General features: G+C 44.3%; 1 protein-coding gene and 1 non-coding gene across 2 annotated transcripts in view; one reads left to right on the plus strand and one right to left on the minus strand.

Annotated features, from left to right (window-relative positions):
• Nucleotides 1-25,104, minus strand: part of TENM4 (teneurin transmembrane protein 4) — a 2,614,938-nt gene that overhangs the window by 775,178 nt on the left and 1,814,656 nt on the right. The window lies entirely within an intron of this gene.
• TRNAA-UGC (transfer RNA alanine (anticodon UGC)) lies at nucleotides 4,157-4,229 on the plus strand. The gene has a single exon. It is a non-coding gene; the product is annotated as a tRNA-Ala (tRNA).

The raw sequence follows: 25,104 nt of genomic DNA on the forward strand, positions 1-25,104 counted from the left end.
GTTTTATTGTTCATTCATTCATTCATTCATTCACCCACCCCAATCATTCACTCAATCATTCAGCATATAATTATTGGGCACCACTATGTAGGAGAGCCTATTCTAAGTGCTCAGGATACGCTGATAAAGACAGAAATGGCCTCTACCCTTGGTGTGCCCACATTTTGGTCATGGAGACAGAGAGCAGGCTGCTGTTCTCGGGCTCTTTGGATGCTGGCTTCTCAGATGGCTGTAGAGGGCCGTCAGCCCTCTGGGCCATGGCACATGCAGGATGGGGCAGGGAGGATCCACACTAAAACTCAGATCAAAAGGTGTCTGTGTCTTCCCACCTGGCTCAGAGGATGAGGCTGGAGAAAATGGATCTCACCAATCTCCCTCTTCCAAGCTCTCCACCTCTGTGTAAACTGGGGACACCAAAGTCCAAGGCTATTAAAATAATAATGCAAATAATCCATATTTTTCATCTTAAAAGCACTTCTGGAGTGTTCAATTAATCTTTCCAATCTCTGTGTGTGTAGCTAAGTATAAGTTTTTGCTTATAGATGAAGAAAGTGAAACACAAGGCGATTAAACTATTGGCCTGAGGCTACAGAGAAAGCAAGGGTCTGAGCAGAGATTTGACCCATCAGTCCTTATTTATTTTGAACAACTGCAGGCTCAAAGGCCCATGTCCCTTGGGCAGCTCCTGGGGAGTGAAGTCAGTTTGCCTTGGTGGGCAGGACCACTTGGTGATAAGGAATCAGAGCTTTGTAGGTGCACAGACCTGGGTCTGGCTCCTATCCCCAGCCCCCACTTACAGTCGGGTGACCTTTGGCAAGTGGTTCATGACTCTGTGCTCTGGGCTCCTCATCTATAAAATGGAGGTAATAACTTTGTTGCAGGATTAGGAGGGCGAAAATAAATGAGATTATGTTTGTAGAGTGCTTAGCGTGGTGCAGGGTGTTTTTGTCTTAAAGATGTATTGAGATAGAAGCTTTTGAAGTGAGCTGTACAGAGCTACTAATCATCACCATCACCATCATCATCACTGTCATCATCACCATCATCATCATCACTGTCATCATCACCATCATCATCACCATCTTCATCACCATCATCACCATCATTATCATCCAATACCATTTGGGCACTTGGTATGTTCCAGACATAAAGTTGTCTTAGCATAATTCCATTAAATGCTTGGTGTCTTTTTATTATCAATTGGTTGCCACACCTAAGTCATGTCATCCATCTGATTTCTTTCCCCATGAATGAGTGCCAAGCCCCTGGGCTGCACACTGTGGGAGATACAGAATTGCCTTGAATGTGGACCCTACCCCTGCCATTCATCCGTGCCTTTCCAACCCAGTTAGAGTCATGAATGCTCTGAGTTTACACTGTTTTAGCCAGATTGTTCAGAAACCTTAGCCTCACATGCAGGGGGCACTGCCATTAGTCTTCTATAAATAGTTAACATTCTAGATGCGCCATCTAAATGGACGGCACCAGGCATGGAACATACATTCTTTTTAATCCTCATGTGTTTAATCCTCACAACAATCCTATGAGGCATGAACAATTCTCACTCCAGTTTTGTAGATGAGGAAACTGAGGCACAAAGATGGAAGTACTTTTTGCAAGGCCCCATAGCCAACTACACAGTTGGCCAGTTCTGAGTCTGGATGGCTGAGAGGAGATTTCTGTCTGAAGAGAGAGTAGAGAGCATTAATTAAAGCCAGAATCATAATCCAGTTTCTATTAACTTGTTGTGTGAATTTCAGGCTGTCACCAAGTTTCTGTGCAACTTTGACCACCAGGTATTTAGAGGATTTATTGGCCAAGACTGTGCTGGGCTCTGAGGATGTTACAGAAGCAATAGAGGATTCCTTTTTTTCCTCCAAGATATATTAGGACAGAAACGTTTGAATTAGACCTGGTGCTGGAAGCTGCTCATCATAACCATCACCATCATCATCACCATCATCATCACCACCATCATCATCATCATCACCTTGCAACATCTTTGGGGCACTTTCTGTATTCCAGATATAAAGGTGCTTGATACAGACTATCCTGTTTAAGCCTACCACATCCCTATGAAATGGATGATTTTCCCCACTTTAGAGATTAGAAAACTGAGGCACACTAGATAGCTCACAGAGGGTAAGAAACTTGGTTAAGGTCACAGAAGCCAGTAAATATGAGGGCTGGGTTTTCACTCCTGCAGGGTTGGGTACGTAGGAGGGACTGCTGCCACTCCAGCTAGGGTCCTGCGAGAGAAGCCTGCTGTCTTATTTCCTCCCTCACTGCTCTAGTCAGCTTTCTCCTCCAGCGAGAATGAGAATTAATAGCTCTAAAGTTGGAAAAGTCACTCTTTGGCTTACATGCTTTGGCAGGGCTGCCCTGGGAGGACACTTAACCTTTGTCTGCACCTCCGTTTCCCCATCACTAACATGTGCCTGCCCCCGGGGGTGTGTCTGTATTATTAATGATGGTAAAGCGATCTGAGCACACGGCACTGAGAGTCATGAGACAGGCAAAGTGCAATTCATCTTGAGAACCACTTGACAGGGTCACAAGGAGCTGAAGGACATGCGGCCCCTGCTTTGTGCAGGACCTTGGCATAAACGCGTTCACATCACTGTCACATTTGATCCTCTCAAAAACCCTGCAAGACAGGCTACGTGGGAGATGGGTAACAGAATATCAGGGCTTCAGAGATCGATAGAACTGTGGGAGGGAAAAGAGAGAGTTGGGGCCAAGGAGAAACAGGGGGGCAGAACTGCTGGTGCTGGCTGCTATCGGCTATACAAATTTCCCAGCCTTCCTTGCTATTCCTTGTGTCATGTGACTCAATCCCACCCATGGAGTGTGGGTGGATGGGGTGTGTGCCCCTGCCAGGCAGGACTCCCACACACCTCCCCTTGTGAGCTTGCTCTCTTACTGCTAGAAGACTCAGAGCAGGTGGAGCCACAAGATGGAAAGAGTCTGGGTCCCTTAGTGACTGCTGAGTCCTTGCAGACTGAGAACCACCTGTGATGTGGGAAACCACCTTTTACAAGTCACTGAGATTTGGGGGTTTACCTACTGCATTCTCTAGCACTATTTGTCTTATAATAATAATAAATAATGTGATTTTTATAGTGCTTATAGCTTTCCAAAAACTTTCATGTGTGTTATAATTGGAGGATCCTTGGGAGACATGTGTGGCTTCAGTATCACAAATAGTTGTGTGTTTATGCAGAAAATTCTTTGTCTTCAAACTTAAGACTATCTTGTGGGTGAAACATCTTTTTCTCTGATACCCTGGATGCTAAAAATTGTGGCCCTGGGATCAGAACTGCATGGCCCTGTTCTTCGGATACCAACCTCACTCCTGGCATCATCTTTCTTCCTAAGTAATTCGCTTTCTCCAAACCTCAGTTTTCCCATCTGTAAAATGGGGATAGACAGGTGGTCAACTTGATCAGGCTGTGAGGTAGATTCCATCTTCCTCCATAGCTCACACCCAACTCAGCTGCTGAGTCCCAGAATGCAGGGTGTGGAAGGAGGCTTAGAGATGACCCCTTAGACCTTCTGTTTGGTGCTTCTCAAACTGCAAGGGATTGTCAGTGGGGCACCAGGAGGTGAAAAAGGCACAGGACAAATAGGGCACCCTTTTGCTAGAAATGTACAGAAATAAAACTTTTGAATTGTGATGTGGGACACGCATCTGCAACCTCGGGAAATGTTTTCTTTCTGTTCCCGAGTCTCAAGGGTCTCCCCACCCCACAGAAACCTCAAAGTAGAACCGTTTTCACATGTGCTTATGAAAGGACAGTTTGACACTTGGCTGTGGTCAAAGCGTTATCAGGTACAGCTCTGGCCCCAGCATCCCTGGCCCTCAAACTGTCCGCATTGCCCTGTAGGACTAAGGCTTTGGATTTAACACACTCCCTGAGAGCAGCAGCATCTTTGACCCTTGCACATCACTCCCTAATCTGCATGAATTGCTCCACTTCAGGAATTTCTCCCTGAGTTTTGTGTGGGAAAACCATGTCTTAACCCAAGGAACTGTCATATGGTCTCCCGTTAAGGTAAGAAGCTGGTGTAAACTATCAGATTTTGCCTGGGAAGCCTGGAAGGCCTGGTGCCTGTTTGTTTCCTCCCATTTCACTTAAACAAGTTGTTTTTGAGGGGAGGGTATAGTTCAGGGTTAGAGTGCTTGCTTTGCAAGCAGGAGGTCCTGGGTTCAATCCCCAGTACCTCCATTTAAACAAACAAACCTAATTACCTCCCCCACAAAAAAATTACTAAAAAACACATTTTTTTTCCTCTCCTCCCCTGTCCCTTTTCTTATTTTTCTTAAGTTTATTATGTGCCCTTTTGCGGCAACTTTCCTCAAATCCTTTCTAGGATAATGCAGCAGATTAATCAATTCAAGAAATTACATGTTGCCCACAGGGCCAGCCTTGTTAAAATTCTAAGTGGGCCAAATTTTTTTGTTTGTTTGCTTTTTGCTTCATGCCACTCCCTCTCCCTTCCCCGACCCTCTGTAACTGCTGGTCATGGCACAGCCATCGTTCCTCATCCCTCCATTCTCCTCCCACCTTCTCCCCGACCTCCCCATTCTTTCTCACCTTGATAAACAATCCTGGCAAAGCCACAAAAGGAAATGAACTAGGAGCTTTGATAAAGCCGAAAGACACGCAAAGCTCCTCTTTAATGGCAGTCTCAACCATGGATAAGCTAGAGGTGGTGCAGAGCAATTAGGCTGCAAATGGGGACTCCCCATGAGGGGACTTGCAGAGGAGGAGTATCTGTGGGGGGCAAGGGAGACCTGATGTGGACACAGATGAGTTAATGCAGGCAGGAGGGTGGTCAGGTGTGTTCACAGGGCTGAGGCTGGCTGAGGAGCTGGCACTATTTTTAAGTGGGTTGAGAAAAATAGGCTTTTTTTTTTTTTTCCGTATGTTAGATTTTTGTTTTTAATTGTAATACTGGAAAGTTGTGCTGAAAACAAGGCCACTGGAAACACAGCCCAGGGAATCAGACCTCCACTATCAAACATAAAAAAATTACTTTGGACTTAAAAAATCCACTTGTGAGTTTTAGATGCTTTTAACATATATATTTGAAAGCTCTTGTGCCTTTTTACTTTTTACTTCTACTTTTTGGATGAAATGTCTTCTTCCTTTCTCCTGACTATGATGTCTCAAGTGGGGCTTTTGTTTTGTTTTGTTTTTGGTTTTATTTTTAGTTTTTATTTTTTTTGGATAACCGTATCATAATTCATTTCAACGCAGTTCATTGTCAGGTCATCTTTTCCTCAGTTAGAGACCACGTGTGGAAAACCAGGGGCCTGCTATCCCTGTGAGACAGGAGGGAAGAGGGCAGGGCACAACCATCAGAAGAATGACACAGCAATTGAGGACAGAACAAACACTAGCCAGAACCAAGACGGCGGGAGAGTCAACTCCCACAGACCTTGAGGTTCAGCATAGGCTCCCTGTAATATATTAACATGCTAAATGACACACCCACAGGCGCCATGACAGTTCCGAGGATGGCCATAAAAGGCCAAAAAATGGGCAGTGGCCCAATTCCTGGGAATCCCTGCCCCTTCCCCAAAGTAGCTGGAATAATCCTCCCACTTGTGAGCATATGACGTTATCAAGCCCATAAAAACTCACCACCCCCTCACCTCGTGGCCGATCTCACTCTCCCAGATGATCCCATCCACGCTCTGAGGTCACTGCCTCTCGCCTCGCCTCTCGCCTCTCACGATGGCCCCCACTCTGCCTATGGAATGTGCATCTACTTTTACTTTAAACACTCCCTGAAGACTCGTAGCCTGTCTGGCCTTCTGACATGGCCTGCACGCTGTCTATGGAGTGTGCATCTCTCTGAATCAGCCCACTTTTACTCAACTATGGCTTGCTCCTGATTCTTATGAAAAGCCAAGGACCCTCACTTGGCGGGGGGCATCTCAGGGACCTGCCCGAGACCTGGGACATGACCATCCTCTCGTGTCCTATTTTCCTGTATCACTTGTTACACAGGCAATTCTGCCTAGTCCTTTTGAATCCATCAGTTTGCAAGAAATGATTCTTGCCTATCTGGGTTCTGGAGACAATAAAATGGGGCACAGATCCCCCTCCACTCAGTGCATGTGGATTGAGGCTCTTACGACGTGCTGGAGCAAGTTCACTAGCATCCTTTCAGCTCAACTCCTTAGGTTCAGAGACGGCAAACCTGGAGTCCAGAGAGGTAATGTGACTACCCCTAAGGTCACAGAGCCTGTAAAAGGCACAGCCAGCACTGGAAATCAGGCCTCCAGATTTCTCGGTTACAGAAAGCCTGGGGAGTTTGAGCCTAAGAGTAGGCAATGAGAAATATTTACCGAGCATTTACTACGTGTCGGGCGCTCTGTTGAGCGTTTTACTGCTCTGATGACCACTACTGCCAGTGTCAGCTCTGACTTGTCACATGCCTGCTACTTGCTAGACTCTAGGCTAAGTACTCACACGCATTTGGTCTAACGCTTACGTAACCCACGGGGCCAGTATTCTTCTCATTTTTACAGATGGGCAATCAGCCTAGAACAGCTAACTAAATTACCCAAGGACACACAGCTGGGAAATGTGGGAGATGAGATGTGAACAAACCCAGGGCTGTCTGACTCTAGGCCCATGTTCTCTGAATCTCTATCCTTTCCCTGGGTCAGAAGTTCTCATTCAGCAAATCCAGCCGTGGCAAAGTCCTACGGTAGGTACTTGCGATCTGGTGTGTGGGTGAAAGATGTCCTTTCGCGAGAGGTTTTCTCTTTCTCCCCTCCCCGTGCCTCCTGCCCTCTGATGGAGGCGCACACACTTTGGGAGAACACGCACGGCAGGATGGAGTGAGCGTGTAAATGTCAGATCAATCCCTGCTACAATTCCGCCTGCTGGGGTATCAGGTCAGTGCCCTAGCTTCTCTGAGCCTCACGTTCCTCCACTTTTAAAGTGGACGTAATAACGTCTATGCCTGTAGGTCATGCATTTATCTGACTCCTAGGTGCTGAGGAGGTGATCATTCTGCTGTAGCACTCCTCATTACTCCTGGATGGCCTTGCTGTTAGAGACACTGCTGTGAGAGCTCAAAGTCCCTCTAAGCTCCCTCGAAACCTGAGCTCCTATCCCTTCCCCTCCACTGTGTGACCTTCAGCCTGGAAGTTCTGGGAGGGCAGGGCTGAGTGAGCATCTGTGGGGGTCATTTGGCTCAGGAATCATTGCCAGTGATGGGAATCACTGGGCTCATCAGACTCATCTCTCAATATGCGATTCCCACCCTCATTTCAGGGTGATGACAAAGATCCTCACTGGTTCCACATGTATGATGGAGGAGAAGAAGACAGATATCTCCAAATCACGGCTTGGGAGGAGGAGGATTTCCCAGAGGTGGAGGCCAATCGCTCCCTGGAGACACAGAGGCAGGGCAGTGAGCAAGAACCGCGCGTTGCAGGGGTGGACGCTTTTCTGGGCAGGTGTATGTGTGCAGGTGTGCGCATGCTTGCTTGATGTTGGTTTGAGCTCTTCCATCTCTCTGAGCACTAAGTCTCCCAGAAGCTACCAGCTTGGTCTGTTTTATCCTGCTCAGGTGCAGACAAACACAAGTGTGGTTGATCTCGTTACTAGGAAAGTAGTGAGATCTATTCTAGGGGTTCTCAAACCTGGCTGTCACCAGAACCTAGGAGTTTACAAAAGACCCCGCCGTGTCCCAGGTGCCCACCTCTAGAGATCTTGATAGGAAGGCCCTGGTGGGAATCAGGCATGTGCTTTTAAAGGGTTTCCCTGTACCCCTGCTGGGTAGCCAGACTAAGAGCCATTGATACAGGTTACGAGTCCTTGGTACGGTGGACAAATCACGGTGCAGGAACCAGACCTGAGTCTGAGCTCCCTTTACTGAGGACTAACCAGAGACCGGCAACTCACACTGTGTCATCTCTTTTGCTTCCCAAAACCTCTCTTTGTCGTATGCATCAGCATCCTCTTCTCACGGGGAAGGGATTAGAGACGTTGCCCCGCTAGAAAGGGCTGCACCCTGAATCAGTGCAGCTTCCCATCACTGCCACGCCTCTGGGCCTCTGGACATAAGGTCTCCTGGCAGGGACCATCCTGGAGGGCCAGGGCTGGACACTCCGCTTTGGCCAACAATGATCATTTACTTAAAAAGTAAATTACAATTGGTGCATTTTCAGTATGCAACAATGAAGAGTAATTTCTCTTCCTTGTGCGCAAGAGCTCCAGTTATGATTTAATTCAATTCCGATTAACTATGCTTTGATGGCATTTCCATTGCATAAAAAATAAATGTATTAGCCAAGCATAATGTGTTCTGACTTTAGTTCTGATGCTAATAAGGAGGCTGTTTGGCGGCTAGGATCCCACACTTCATTCCACGGTTGTAAAGGAGAGAAAGGAAAACAAAAAGCAAGAGGCAAGTAGCTCTGAGAAACCCCACACAGAGGGGTGCTGTGGTTTGGGGGTGGGCTGAGGGCTGTCAGCAAATGCTTGGCAATCGCAGGTTTGCTCTCACAGCTGCTGCTAGAGATGCTTAGGGATGTGAGTGTGGGCAGGCACCCATGGCTCTTCCGCCCGTTGGGGAGGTCTCCTGGGCCAGGGTGGGGTGGGGAAGAGGTGTGAAGATGGAGCTGGCTAAACACAGCGTATGTGGGCATCGGCAGGCCCGTCCCCACTACGTCAGTAACGCCTGCCGGCCTCTCTCACAGTCTGAGTCGCCTGCAGCCTATGCCTCAGCTCCTGACCCCCGCTCACCTGGTGTCCAGCGGGACACTGCTCTTCAGGTGTCTGATGACCCTCCTATCTGTCCCTGAAGCATCGCACCGTTACTAAAGCCTTCCTTGGGTCCAGGCACCCGAGCATCCCTCCACGTCTGAAGGGGCTGACAAGGGTGAGCCTCAGTCCTGACAATTTTGTTACAGTCATTATTCTTTTAACAGCTGCCTGACGTAGGTTTCTGTCTGTTTTAGGGAAGAGGAAACTGCTGATTCTGGGCCGGTATGCCCTCAGATTCATTTCTTGACACTTTCTCTCCGCTCTCCTATGTGGCCGGAGAGGCTGACTCCTGCTGGCTGGCTTCACCTGGGCTGGGCCCTTGGGAGGCCCTGTCCCGAGGTGGGAAGGTGGAGGCTGTGTTACTGCACGGCACTGTCTTCCATCTGCCTGGGTTCTGGTTTCCACAGGGAGGCCCAGGCCTGGGCTGTGGGAACGTCATTGACTCGCTTTGACCTTAGGGGTGGGGTCTTCAGTTTCTTGCTGGGGCTAATCTTTGCGTTGCCTTATTCTTCCCTGTTTGGCTTTTCAGCCCTCCCTCTCCTGTGGATCCAATTCTTTACAATAAATTCCCTCTATTTCAAAAATACTCCAAGCAGTTTTTGTTTCTCTGGATGAAACTGAAGCTGCAAGAGATTAAGTAACCACCCAAGATAACAGCCTTCAATACATCAGTGCATTTCCTTTCAGGCTTGGAAAACACGCACACCGATTAAATCATCTCTTCAGAGTCTGTCTGTCTATCTGTCTATCTATACATCCATCTGAATAATAAAAACATAAATGGGTCATACTCTATGTATGGTTTAATCGGGTGTTTATTATATTGTGAGAATCTTATTTTCCCATATAATTTGAAAAATACATTGAATGACTATTTAATATTCAATTATAAGGATTACTTATTTCAGGAATCTTCTCTTATCAAGGACTTAGATCTCTGTATCTTTTCACTTACAGAAATAATTACATGGATGTTCTAGCTAAGCTGGCAAAGTGAAGACAGTTGAGCAATTGCTTCCCTCTAGTTCTTGACTAAATGAACAATTAAAAAGAAAAATCTGCTCACTTCCCGTCGCCCACCAAATCCTAAGTAGCATCAATTAAGGAAAAGGTTTGCACCCCATGCCATAAACGTCAAGGAAAGCTTGTAACCCTGCTGGTGTGTTTCCTACCCCAACCCCTTCAAGTCAGAAGCCAGACTGGGGAGATGAGGCGACCGAGCAAAGTTTTGAGGTTTCTCACTAATTACCCCACCTCTGGAGAGAAGCAGAGAAAGGATGAGGGCATGCTATCCAGAGAAAAGCCTCATGTCCCCTACTCACTAATGCTGGAATCTTAGGATCAAAGCCAACATAGGCAGTCTACCCCAGCTCATCATTTTTCTAGGATATTACACTCATGCTTTGAAACCTGTTTTAAAGGACTGCCTGAGACCACGCAAAAATGCCTAGTATTGCTATACCAGGGTTATTAATGTAGAGATGGAAAAGGAAGAAGAGATGTCACATATAATAGGAGGGGGGGGTTAGAAAAATTTAATCATACTGCATGGGAAGAGAAAGAGAGAGAAAGCCTGGTCTGAACTGCCCAAGTTAGGCATGAAGAAGATGAAAAGAAACCATGTAGCATGTAAGCAAACAATTCTAGTCCCACCCAACCTGGAAAGGAATAAAAAAAAAGATAAAAGAAAGATTATTCCTTGCAAAAACAAACAAACAAATGAAAACCCAACCTGAAAGAAAACATATCCCAAGAAACAAAGAAAACTTCCAATGTGTATTTTGCACTACAGAGGAATTTACTGAGAATCTGAAGCCAATAAAACAAGGACTCAATAGTGAGAAATTAAATGAAAACTCAACACAAAAAGACAAAGAATTTCGCGATGCTAGGAAAATCAAGGACTCTCTCACACTACCAGATTACAGAAATTATAAATTACAAACAAAAAGAACAGACAGCTGAAAATTGTATTTCTGCCATAGAGAAAAGGTTTACTGTAATAATGATGAAAGCTGAGAAAAAGGACAGAGATTAAGACAGTGAGAAGAAAGGTAATAACACATGAAGGACAAAGTTGATTCAAAAATAAGGATAATTGGTGTCTCTGCTGAGAAGAACCCACAGGTGGGATAGGAAATACATTTTATTCTTGATAAGCAAGAGAGAATATCTTGTTACTACTGAACTTGAATCATGAAGAAATAATCCTACTGGCATCTAAACAGGGAATAACCAGTCCCCTTCAGGGAGAGGAATCAAGCTTACCTTAAACTTCTCCACAAAGATGTTCAGCGCGAGCAGGCAACAGAGCGATGACTGGAGAGTTCTGAGGGACTGACAAAGGGGCTAAACATGACCATACATGACCAAATTATTGTGGAAATAGTAAGGCAAAAGGTAGGCATTCAAAAATGAAGCAGAGAGACTGAGCATCCACAAGCCCCTCCAGAGAAACCACTCAGTTAATTCCGCCATCGATGGCGGGAATAGGAAAGACACGGCCAAAATGCTAGTGCCACACTCAAAGGCAGAAGACGGTGGAGCAATGCCTGCAAGATCCAGGGGGAATATGTGACCCAGGATTGTTACATTCAGCCAAATTATCTGCTATACATAAGTGCACCAGAGGAGTACTGTATTTCTTAACTTTTAGGAACTCAGTGATTATAAATATGAGCCCTCTGTTTCAAAAAACAGAAAAAGGCTGGTTGATGACATTCAGCTATCCCAAGATGAACCCATACCTAGCACCCTAGAATGGAGACGCTGGAGTTGGCATTCAGTAAGTGTAGATAAAGAAGAAATAAAACGAAGACTAAACAACTACAGGAAGTATAGTTACATACAGAGTTTAACTTTCCAAATGTCCAAAAAGTAAAATTACTAACAGAACTCCCCACCCCGCAATTGGGAAATACAGCAGGGGAGGTGGGAGTGTTATAAATGTACTAATTTTCTCATATTTCGTAGCAAAGGGTCCATCAGTACTATATAAAATCAGGCTATGGAGCTAAGAAAACATATTGCATCAAACTGCATATGACATTTTCAGAATAATTTTTCTTAAAGGAAATTTTTATTTCATTTATATGTTTGTTGTGGGTGACCTGTGTCTCCCAAAATAGATACACTGGAATTCTAACCCCTAGTATCTCAGAATGGGATCATATTTGGAGATAGGGTCTTTACAGTGGTAATCAACTTAAAATGAGGTCATTAGAGTGAGCCCTAATCCAACCTGATTGATATTCTTATAAAAAGTGGAAAATTTGGACCCAGGGACATACACATACAGAAAAGATGGCCTGCTACTGTTAGAGCAGGCAGATAGCTAGACATGAGCAGAGAAAGGGGGATGCAGGACAAATGGCAGGAAACCATATATCATGTAAACAACAGGCATCCCTGGGCAGAGAAAGAAAAGCAGGAACCTCTGGTCACACATTTTTGGGGTGACAAGTAGCCTGGAGGCCAACAAAGAAAGGTGGGAAAAGGCAGAAATCTTCAGTGTCCAAATGTAACCTTTTGTTCATTATGCCCTCATTTCAATAAAATTAGCCTTGCAGATTAGAAGTACCCATCATGCACTGACGCCACGACACTTCTGAGACTAAATAAGGACAAAAATCCCTCCTCCCTTTTGGAAGTTGGATTTGGGATGAAAATCAGGGAATACGCAACCCAAATCCTTCCCTCCCCAAAGAATATTCCGCCCATTCATTTTTACACCCTATGTAACCAACTTGCCAAAGAAACTCAGGGCAGCCGCTCACCTGAGCCTGCCCGCTCTCCCCTCGCGAGTGTCCTGTCTATTCCTTAATGCAGCTCCACTTTACTTTCTTAACCTCCACATCCCGTCTCTGAATTCTTTCTGCGACAGGAAAAGAACCCAGTCGCCGGCAACGCTATAAGCCAAGGAGCGCCTGAGACTACCAGCAGCTGGGAGAGAGGCCCGGCACCCACCCTTCCCTTGTGCCTTCACAGGGGGTGGGGCCCCGCCCACAACTTGATTTCACACTTCTGGCCTCCTGACTGTGAGACAATAAATTTCTGTCGCACAGCCTGGTTTGTGGGACTTTACTGAAGCAGCCCTAGGAAACTAATATAATGGGTTTAAATGTGTTGTTTTATAAATGAACACTCTAGTAATAAAAAAAAAAAAGTCCATTTGTCTAAAGTCTAATAATGTTCCAGTTTTACATCAATTTCCATTTTTTTTCTATAAATTAAGTAAAATAAGTGGACTGGTTTGTTTCCCTAATAACAGTATTATATGAGGCTATTTTATGAAATTATTTCCATTTATCCAAACACCAATGTCACTTATCCATCCTTCTGTATAAGGTTCATAAATGTATCTGGAATATGGTCGCCTTATCTTACTGCTGGTTATTACTGGATAGTAAGACTTTGGTTGACTGTTTTGCTCTCTCTGTTGGTGCTGCTCATTGTCTGAAGTGTTTTTCAATGAGCATGTGCACTATATTTTAAATTCCTCATATTGTAATAAAAAATCCTTATATTTCAGTCCATGTGTATATAACTCTTTTTTTTTTTTTTAAAGATGGGGAATCTTAGACAGAGTTTAAATACTTTGAAGACTCATTGATACCTGTGGTTAAATTCCTCTCTGGATTATAACAGTTTAGAGTCACACAAGCAATGCATGGCAATGCCTGCCTTACTGCACTATCACAGCTTTGAGTATTCTTATTAAAGTAGCAATTTGATGGGCTAAAAATGACATCTCATTCTCATTTCCTTTTTTCAAATTACTAGATAGGTTGAACATTTTTCACAAACCTAGGGGCTACTTCTATTTTTTTTTTTGTTGAAGTATCGTCGATTTACAGTGCTGTGTTAGTTTCTGCTTTTTTCTTGTTCTGTTCATTTTTTATACCTTTTCTGTGGTTGTTTCTTATTTATGAGTGCATTACTCACACACACACATATCACAACCATCTGTCCTGTTTGCTGGTAATATTCTCTTACTCTGTGCTTAGCTTTTTAATTTCAAGCTTTGAAATGTTCATACATTTTTAATATTTCAGTCTGATATTTTATTTTTCTCTCACTTCCCTCACTGATTTTGAGTGATTGATTTAGGGGCACGTCCTATCCTTTTCTATCATCACGTCCTCCAACACTGGTCATTTTTTGAGGATAGCATCTCTCACCCCTTCACACCCAGTGCATTTTTCTCACCATTTTAACCACTTTAAAGTGAACAATTCAGTGGCTTTTAGTACATTCACAATATTCCCCCAAATCACCACTAATTCCAGAACATTTACATCACAACAAAAAAGAAGCCCATGTTTGTTAAGCAGCCATTCTCCTGTGCCCCCAAGTCCCTGACAACCACAATTCTGCTGTCTGTCTCTGCAGATCTGTCTCTTCCGGACATCTCACAGCAGTGGAGTCAGGCAATATATTGCCTTTTATGACGGGCTTTTTTCACTTAGCATAATGTTTTTGAGGTTTATCCATATTGCAGCATGTATCAGTGATTCATGCCTTCCTATGGCCAAATACTATTTCAGTATATGGGTATCCCACATTTGTTTATCCACTCATCAGTTGGTGGTCCTTTGGGCTGTTTCCACTTTGGGGATATTATGAATGATGCTGCTATGAACATCTGTATCCATGTGTCTGCTTGAACATCTGTTCTCAGTTCTTTTGGGTAAACACCTAGGAGGGGAGTTGCCGGTTCATAGGATAACTCTTTGTTGAACTTTTTAAGGAACCACCAAACTATCTTCCACAGTGACTCTATCATTTGACATTTCCACCAGCAGTGTACGAAGCTCCAAATTTCATCACATCCTCCTCAATACTTGTTACTTCTCATTTTTAAAAATTAAACCACCTAGCGGGTGTAACTCATCTCATTGTGGTTTTGACTTGCTTTCCCCTCACAACTAATGATGTTGAGCATTGTCCTTTTATTTCTCCCTCCAGTTTTACTGAGATATAATTGACATATAACACTGTGTAAGTTTAAGGTGTACGATGTGATGATTCGTGCATGCGTATATTGAAAAACATTTATCACAATAAGGTTAGTTAACACAGCCTTCACCTCATATAATTACCTTTTTTGTTGTAGTTGCTATTGTTATGATGAGAACATTTAAGATTTATTTTCATATCAACTTCCAAGTGTACAATACAGTATTATTAATTAATAATTAATGTCCTTAGATCCCTGGAACTTGTCTTTCGTATAACTGAAAGCTGGTACATTTTGACCAACATCTCTCCATATCATCCAGCCCCCAGTCCACGATAATCATCCATCTACTCTGTTTCTGAGTTTGAGGTTCTTAGATTCCACATGTAAGTGGGATCATACAGTATTCGTCCTTCTAAGTCTGATTTCTTTCACTTAGCATAATGCCCTCGAAGCTACTCATGTTGTTGTGAGTCACAGGATTTCCTTCTTTTTTTATGTGTGAATAACATTCCATGGTGCATGGGCATGGTTCAGCAAGAGGGGAATCTGAGTTGGCTTTGGCTTAAGGAGGACGAAGCTGATGTCTCGTGGAGACTGTAATGTTCGAGGCACTGTGCTGGCACCCGAGGTCCCACACTATCTACCACACTCCTAATTCCATCATAAATTCACCTGGTTTTGCAGGTCTAGATGTGGGGCCTTCTGTTGTCTATGTTTTCCTCCCTGCAGTGCCTCTAGTCAAGCAATACACCCACCTGAACCCTGCTCTTCTTCGCCCAGCTCCATGTGTCAAAAGTCCATCAAGGCGCATCTTCAGAGCCACCATCGCCGGGAAGCCTGTCCTGGCTCTTCAACCGGAAACAATCTCATCAGGCTCCGGGCTCCCACAGCGCTTGGCCCAGGGCCTTGTGCTCTCTCCTCCTTTCTCCCTCACCTGCATCCACAGCCTCCCTCCAGCACGAGAGCTACAGGCAGTGAACAGCCAGTGACCACCACCAACATATAAGCACCCTTGTCCACAAAGAGAGATTCTCACTGATTGCTCTGATAACAATGATACATTTTTGTCATGATTATAAGATATGATTTCTATAAACAATTTTCTTTGTCATCATTTTTTGGTGCTTCTATAAAACTTGGGTTGTTTGGGGAGGACAAGGGGCTCATCCATGTGAACATTGTGATAGGAGAGGCAGGAGGAGCCCTTTCAGGAACGTGGCCCCTGACTTAATTGGACTGTGTTTCTGGCCCTTCGGCATCCTCAACACAAAGTCGATGCTTCTCCAGGAATACTGCAGAATTGAATGTACCATATTCCTAAGAACATCTCTTTTCCGATTGACCCTTATCTTTGACTTGTAGCATTTTTTTTTTCCAAAATGAGAGTCAGGTCTGCATATCTCAATACGTTTAGAAAATGACTTTCCAATTCCTACTCTCTTTGCCTTCTTCCTTCTCCTGGGCATAGAAGTATCTTGTTTCCATAGGATGCACTAAGAGAGACATTTAAATTTAAGGGGACTGCTTGTCAGGTTCAAAAAACAGTCACTTACAATTGGGATCTGAAACAAGTCTCCCCGCTTGCACTTGCTCCCAAGGCTAACTTCTGAAGAAGACTGTGAGGAGCTGAGGGGAACCTGTTGACTGAGAGGCAGGGATATGCCTCCAGGAAAAGACTAATAGTTCCTGGACTGCCTTTGTCAGAGCACTGCTAGCATGGAAACTGCAGGCTTGGGAGCTGAGATTGCCTTAGAGTTAAAATTTCTGATTTTTATGTGTTGGATTTCTTTGGGCAAGTTTTTTCACTTCTCTGAGCCCCAGGATTCTCAGTGTAAAATCAGAACTGTATGTGTCCCTCAGAGGACAATGATCAGGGCTGGTGTGCTTGCTGAACTCATGAGTGACTAAACGAGTGAACCGTGTCCATCACCAAACGCCGGAGCCCTGTAGTTGGCCTAAAAATTCACTGACTTAGCCAATGGCCTACCAAAGAATAAGATGGAAACAGAGAACCCCTGGGAGGAGTACTGCATCACTGACATTGTTAAGAATTGCCGGAACATGGGCATAGAAGCAGTATTTACAATAATCAAGACATGGAAGCAACCTAGATGTCCATCGACAGATGACTGGATAAAGAAGTTGTGGGGTATACATATATACATAATGGAATACTACTCAGCCATAAAAAGAATGAAATAATGCCATTTGCAGCAACATGGCTGGACTAGAGGTCATCATTCTAAGTGAAGTAAGCCAGACAGAAAAAGACAAATAGCGTATGGTATCCCTTATATGTGGAATCTAAAAAAAAATGACACAAGTGAACTTATTTACAAAACAGAAACAGACTCACAGACATAGAAAACAAACTTATGATTACCAAAGAGGAAAGTGGAGGAGAGATAAATTAGAAGTTTGGGATTTGCCAATACTAAGTGCTGTATATAAAATAGATAAACAACAAGGTCCTACTGTGCAGCACAGGGAACTATATTCAATATCTTGTAATAACTTATAATGGAAAAGAATAAAAAAAGAATATATATATACACACGTATGTGTATAACTGAATCACCATGCTGTACACCAGAAACTAACACAACATTATAAATCAACTATATTTCAATAATAATGAAAAAGAGAATTGCCAGACATGGGGATAATAAAAAGCAGTCCCACTTCTGGTTCCATCACTGTTTTTAAACTCTCTATAGACTGTGCACCCCCGTATTGCTTATACCCCAGTTGAACTATTCTTCCCTGAATCATGCCTGCAAATACAGTGACTTCACTGGAGATAGGACTTGAAGATTATGGAGGCAGAAGACCTGGCCTTGGCTTTCCCTCTGGGCCCGTGATTGTAGATTCTGAGCTATTTCTGAAACTCCTTGCTTGTTCAATCTGAAAAGTAGTTTGCAATGGAAATTCCTCCCTCTTGAAATCCTTGTTAATCTAATTGCAATTGAAATGCATAAGTGAAATGACAAAAGCTGCATTTTATCAGGAATTATAGCAATTTTCTTTTATTTACTGAAGTCTGACCTCTGCTGTATTGATGAATTGTACTTTTTCAAGGTCTATTTTCCCATCAGCAAAGTCAGGTTGTTTATAAAATGATTGGCATAAAGTGTCGTTCTCCCCTCACCTGTCCCTCCCCCATATTTTTAAAAATGTGTCCTAAGTCTGAAGAAATTGACTAGGAATTTGTGGAGCCTGTGCATTTCTATCTGAGTGTATATTTTCACAGGGGGCTCTGAGCATCCAACAACAGTCTTTTCAATGCCGAAATCTGAAAAACCGGCAGCATTTAGCATCTTGCACCTCTGTCTCCTTCTGAATCCTTAGAGATTTGGTGAGTGAAATCTGCACCCATTACCTTTTCAACCAGCCATCTAATTGCTCCTTTTCAAGGTGACATTGTCAGGAAGTCACAGTGGGAAGCTTGAGATGAATGAGGAGCTTTGTCCCCTCTCCCCATGTCCAGGCAGTCCTCAAATCCTACTGACCACACCTCCTTGAATTTCTCCCTTTCTCTCCATCTCTACTGCCCCTGCCCATGCTCAGGCTTTTATCCACTCTCCCCTGGACCACTGCTCCACCCTCACTCCCTCAAGCCATAAATGCTTTATCTTGCTCCTTTTCCATCCTCCACACAGCTGTCAGAATGATCTCTCAAAATCACAAATCAAGGTACTATTGCTCTGCTTAAGCTCCCCAGTGGTGCCCCGTCACCTGCGGGAAAACATCTCATCTAGTGGGGATGACCCAGAAGGACTTAAGTGAACCGAATCTGAATTCCCCCCGTCTTTCCCCATCATGGCCCACGTCTCCCTGCCCGGCCTCTCACCCTACATTCCAGGGATGCAGAAATGGTTCTTGTCATCTACACTGTGTGGTACCTGCCCTCCTCCCCTTTCTTTACACTATTTTCTATGCCTGGAAAACCTCTTCCCCTCTCTTTCTTCTCACCTGGCTAACTCTCACTCAAGCTTTATAATAATTTACCTGGCACCTCCTCTGTGAAGCCTCCCTGATTTCTCTGATTTGTGTTATGCATCCCAATACTCCTTTGTATTGAGATGATCTTCAGTCAGTGATTCCCTGTCAGACTGTGAACATGTTCCTTGAGGGGAGGAAAAGTAGCTTAGTTAGCTCTGTAACTCTAGGGCCCTGCTCAGGTAGCCATTTACACACCACCTGTTAAATTATGCTAGCTGGTAGTTGCTCAATGATTGCCAATTTCCTTTTCTACTTTCCTCATTCCTCAGAGTATTGGTTTCCCCAACTGTGAACTGCGTATGAAGTTACTTACCTCACCTAGCTCCATGCATTGCTTTGAGGTTCAAATGAGCTATTGGCTATAAATATGTGATATAAACTTCTGTTTCTTAGTGCTAATTTTTTCTATGATTGTTCCTCTTTGGCCTCTCCATCCAACTCTCCAATCATGCCCCTGCACCCACCAGCAACTCTGACTGAGTAAAATATTTCAGATGCCCCCTAGCAAACCAAACACCACAAATCAGCGCAAAGCAGAACACCAACTGAAGTGGACCCTGACTAATCCAGGCTGTTGTCTTGTTATTCAGTGTTTGTCCCTTTCCCCTTCAAACCATATAGCTATCTAGGCTTGTCATAGCTGCCCCTTCTTTTTTCTCCCATTTCACATTGTAGCTTTCAATTCCTTTTTCATGGACTGTCTTGTATTCTGAGCAAATGATAGTTACCATTGTTAATGAGAGCTGACATAGCATTCATTACGTGCCAAGTGTTAAACTGAATGGATTGACTCATTTAATTCTCTCCCAAATTCTTGAAGGTGGACATCATCTTCATTTACAGACAGGGAGACTCTGGACGGGCTAAATCACTGGCTCAGGAGCTCCCCAGTCGGTAAGAGGTAGAAGTGAGTTCAGAGCTGCACACCTGACCTTCAACCTCTACTGCCTCTCAAGGCTACATGTCAGGTTCTCCATCTGGACTGTGGTTTCTCGGATGACAGGGGTTTCGTCCGATATACCCTGGCCCTTCCAGACTTCCAAGAATCATTCCTCTGTAATGGAAATACCCCTACTGGAAGCACTGCAGTATCAGGGAGTGAGTTCTAAGGAGACAGAAGATCTGGATTAAAAATCCTGACTTCACAACATTAAAAGTGACCCTTCATTCCCACTTCTGGAAGATGGGAAGAAAAAGAAATTGATCTCATAGGTCTGTTGGGAAACTGAAAGAGACATTGCAAGTCTAACACGCAATTCCTAAGTCTGAGAGGATGCTTGGTAAATACTAGTTTGAGCCTCTGAGAGTTTCATTTTTGCCAACCATGGAAGTGTCTTTCCTATATATTCTTGTGTTAAAGTTTGACATCACCTTTGGGGGTGTGTGTGTGTGTGTGTGTGTGTGTGTGTGTGTGCGCGCGCGTGCATGTGAGATTGCTGTTCCCATATTATGAAGGGAAACTGGAGCCCAGAGAAAAGTTGATCGGATGTCCCCTGAGCAAGTGCCCCTGATTTGAGAAGCACGGTTACCCTGACTCTTTGGGAACGCCTTGGGTCACTTAGGAACTAACTGCCATCTCCATACCTACTCCAAGTCATTTGAATGACGCTCACTCCCTTTGCTCTGTGCAGTCTGGTGAAATGACTGTAAACAATTCCGTTGCATCATATTTCTCCAAAGTCCCTCAGCCAAGAATGTAAGATGTGACTATCCAGGTAGAGCTAGGTCTTTGACCTGAAATCAACCTATGAGGAATCTCTGATTTCATTCTGTCATCCTTTAGTTTTTTAATTTTTTTTAATCCTGATAGTTGTACCTTACGTGCCTTTGGCCATGAGAGTACCAACTGTGCCATCCAGGGCTGCGTGTCTGTGCCAGCGCACCTCCAGTACTGATGGGGAAGAGCAGGTTGGTTCTTACCCTCAAGGAGGTCCCGGACAGCTGGAGGGGAGAACGCATTAAGCCAGGATTCCAGAAGAGTCACGTAGAATTCCCCAGGACATACATTTGCTGTGCTGTTCTGGCTGGAGGTGTCAGGAAGTGGGTTTGGAGCTGGTCCTCGGAGGACCTGTAGTAGTCCACGAGGAGGAGAAAGTGGGGAAAGGTGGTTTTGGTGGAAGGATGTGTGGGCAAAGGCACCCACCATAAAGGTCAAGGTGAGGAATCAGCTCTCTTTGGGGGAAATGGTAGAGTCAAGTCTGCATTACATCTTGAATCTGCAAAGCAACGGGTGGGTACATATTTCAAGCCTGTCTCCTAGCCTGGAGGAAACAGTGCCCATTGGTCCTGGCCCTTCCCTTTCCTGGGAACTTATTTCTACACCTGTCATCTTAGCGCTACCAAATATTTAAAGTATGAATAATGGGGACCCACGGTTAGGAAATCAAAGTCTGATATTTCTCTTCATTGAGATTAATGATTGTAATTTTCCCTGTGGCAGGGCGGGGGGAATGGGGAGAGTTGTGTAAGAAGAATGGTCTACTCCTTGAAGTGTGTAAGCCTCGCACAAAGCTTGTCTTGACAATGACAACTTCGCACGGAGTTACATGGAGGAACTTAAGGCAGCAGAAGTTCCCTGGGAAATGGCTGGCCTCATGGGCAGCCCAAGCCCGCCAACTTTCTTTCCAGGATCCCAGCTGACCTGTGCCCACACTCATATGGCTTCCTCAGGCTTGATTCTGCAGCTGCTCCCGTGCTCTGCGCGATGTCCTGTGCACTCAACACACAACTGTCGAGCTCAGCATTGAAACAACAGCCTCACAGACAGAAAACAAACTTATAGTTACCAGCGGGGTAAGAGGGTGGGAAGGGATAAATTGGGTGTTCGAGATTTGCAGACACCAACTACTATACATAAAATAGATAAATAACTAGGAACTATATTCAGTGTCTTGTAGTGGCCTATAACGAAAAAGAATATGAAAAGAAATATTATGTATATATGTGTGTGTGACTGAAACATGCTGTACACCAGAAATTAACACAACACTGTAAACTGACTATACTTCAATAAAAATTATTTAAAATTTAAAAAAAATCCCCAAGATCTGACAATATAGCCCAGCAGTTAGCAGCAAGGACTTTGGCACCAGGTAGACCCAAGCACAAAGGATGGTCAGGTGCTTGCTAGCTGTGTGAGGCGGGTTGTTTCTCTAGGGAGCCTCTGTGACCCTCATCTGTTGCATGAGGGTGTTGTGAGGATAGTCTGGAGCATACTAGAAGCTCAGTAAACGCAGGATCATTTACTCCTTTTCTCTAGGTATCTTTGCCCTACCCCAGATTCCCCTCTGAGACTCCCAAGGACAACTGGGGGAGTTGCCAACTGTAAGTGTTCTGTTCAGAAAAAGCACTGAGGATACAGGGACCAGGTGTTAAGAAATCTGAAGATGAGACATTGAGGGGCATTTAGCATTTCTCCAACTCTGAGTGTGCTCCTTCCCCTAAAGATAGGGGATGCCTCCTTTCAGGGCTTGGGGTGGACAGAACAATGACCTTCCAACAAGAGAACATGGATAAGAACATCACCTCGGGTACAAAGCTATGTGTTCAAATTCCACCCTTGTGACCCTCTAGCTTAGTATTCTTGACACAACATTTGACCTCTCTGAGCCTCAGTTTTCTCTTCTGTAAGATGGGGGTAATAATAACACTTGCCTTAGGCGCTGTAGCTCAGTAACATATGTCAAGTTCTTGGGTTCTTGGAGCAGTGTCTGGTGCATGGGAAATATTATGTAATTGTTATCAGTTTTTCCTCTTACTTTTACCCAAGGATTTTTTTTTAATTAAAAAGAAGTTTGATTGCAGCAATACTTCAACATTCTTCCTTCTTGGGAGAAGCAACCATCTCTGTCTTTCCATCTTCTTGCTCTTAACTTTGTGTAGGTGACTTGAGATGCTAGGGCAATGAAGAGAAGGCCACTTCGTGCACGTGAATATTGATCATTTGCGCTTGAGACGGTTGCTTTAGGGATGCAAGCACTTTCTGCTGCATCCCTCCTTTCCTTTGATGGTGTGTGGGCCCTGCCACATCGTGAGAAGTGGGAAAGGAAGATGAGCGGGGCGTCTGCCTTTGACAAAAGAGGAAACCAAGGCAGCCCTTAACCCTTCTGAACCTCTGCTTTCACATCTGGAAACTAAGCAGTTTCAACTGCGTGGTCTCCAAGGGCCCTGCAAGCTCAAAGTTTCTGATACTAAGACAGCAGGAATTTAACTCATCTGTGAGCAAAAAGGAGACTGAGGTGCGAGATCTGCTCTACAGAAGAATGCATTTCTAAAAGCAACAGTATATTCATGGGTTGGTTTTTTTTTTTTTTTTGAATCTGTATTATCCTGTTTCAGCAAAAAACAACAACAAAAAAAAAAAAAAGAAGAAAAAAAATTGCAATGTAAGTCAGAGCATGATGGTTCTTCCTGACAGTTAAAGTCCTAAAATGCATTGTTCCAGATTTGAGCATAAACGCCATTGCTAAATAATCTTTGGCCATTCAGAAGGGGGGTGATGTCTTCCATAGAAATCACAACAGTCCCATTAATTACAGGGCATCTCATTATTTTAATTAATTTTTTCTCATTGTCTTTTGCCCAGGGTGCAGTTGGAAGTGCACATCATTAATTCCGAGGAGCAGTCTTCTCTCATTCCTGGTAGGAGGAGTCGGGGGACCTCTCCAACTGATGATTAATAGCAGTTTTGAATAATTTTAGATTCCATTTTGCTAATAGAAAGTAAATTGTCCTTGGCAATGACTCCTGTATTGCTTAAAAAAATCAGTCCTTGTAAAGTGACACACAGGTCGTATCATTAGTGGCGGCTGTTCCCTAACACCCAGCAATCGTAGGTTAAGTCCGTTTAAAGTCTCCTTCCCAGAAAACCATCCCAGCAAGGCATCTGAAACAGTAGATACAACATGGTAGGGGACCTCATGTTGCTTTCTGATGTGATAATCCAGTTATTTCTCACATAATGGAACTATGATGCTGGGGGAAGTGCACTTGAACTCCAATTCAGGTTTTATGAATGACTTGCTGTGAGATTTTTCACCAAGCACTTAACCTCTCTGATCTTTAGTGGTTTCAACTGAAAAACAAGAACAAGATTCACCCTTTTTCCCTCCAGGGCTGTTTTGAATATCACGAGATAACGATGTGCCAGTACTATTTAAATTCTGAACTTTTACAGACAGGCAATTAAGGGAGAGTGATGAGCAGTCAACTTAATACAGCTTAAAAATGGGCGCCCAGTAGGAACTCTATGAAATAATACAAATTTAATCTGGCTTGGAGAAGTTTGCTTAAAACTGAAGGTGATTGGCAGAGTGAAGACTCTTGATTATGTGCTGATCAATCCATCAATCAAACATTAGTTATAAAGCACCTACTGTGTGTGCCTTTTCTAATTCTGCTAGGTTCTGTCTGGGAATGCACAGTAGGAACAAAACTGGCCCCACCTTCTTCCTAGGGATTTTTTGAGTGTCACGTGACCTCATGTAAAACATACTTATCTCCCTTCCTCTCTCCCTCTAACAGAGGTTTTCTGAGCACCTACCATGTGACAAGTGGTATTTAGGTGCTGGAGACAGAATGGTGCACAAGACAGAAAAAGTCCCTGCTCTTGGCGAGTTTAAATTCCAGTGGATGATGAACAGATAAATATTTAATATATGAGATACACGCTTAGGAAGAAAATAAAGTGGGAGCAAGGGATGGAGAGGGTCCGGAGGGCTATTTTAGGTAGGGTGCCGAGAGCAGAGACCCGGATGAATGGAAGGAATGAGTCATCTGAGTATCTGAAGACTGTCCCATGCAGAGCAACAGCAGTGCTGGGCCTCTGGAGGGTGGACAGCAGGGAATGTCCTTTCTGATTAGGTTGCAGAAGGCTCACTCTGGCTGTGAGACAGGGAATGGGGCAGACAAGCGAGGGGACTCCCGGCCTGGGGTGGGAGGAGATGATGGCGGCCCCATGGAGGCTGGCAGTGATGGAAAAGGGGAGAGAGTGGGCAGATTCAGGGTATACTTGGAAAGGAGAGCCAACAGGGCTTGCTGGTGGGGGCTGTGGGGCATGAGAGAGAGAGAGGGACCCTGGAAATCTCTGATGTTTTTGGCCTGAGCCCCTGGACTGAGAGAGTTTCCATCTGGGTACACATGGAAGACCATGGGAGCAGCAGGTCTGTGGTCAGGGAGTAGGAATCACAAGTGCACTTTGAGATATCAATTTAAAGCTGCTTTTTGGATATTGGAATGGAGATGTCATATATACCACTGGATATGTGAGTTAGGAGAAAAACTCAGACTAAAGGTACCAGATTCATCCAAGCATTCCCTGAACACTTGCAGTGCGTCCTCTGGGAA

Source organism: Camelus dromedarius, chromosome 12 (assembly GCF_036321535.1).
Source record: "Camelus dromedarius isolate mCamDro1 chromosome 12, mCamDro1.pat, whole genome shotgun sequence".
NCBI classification, from domain to species: Eukaryota; Metazoa; Chordata; class Mammalia; order Artiodactyla; family Camelidae; genus Camelus; species Camelus dromedarius.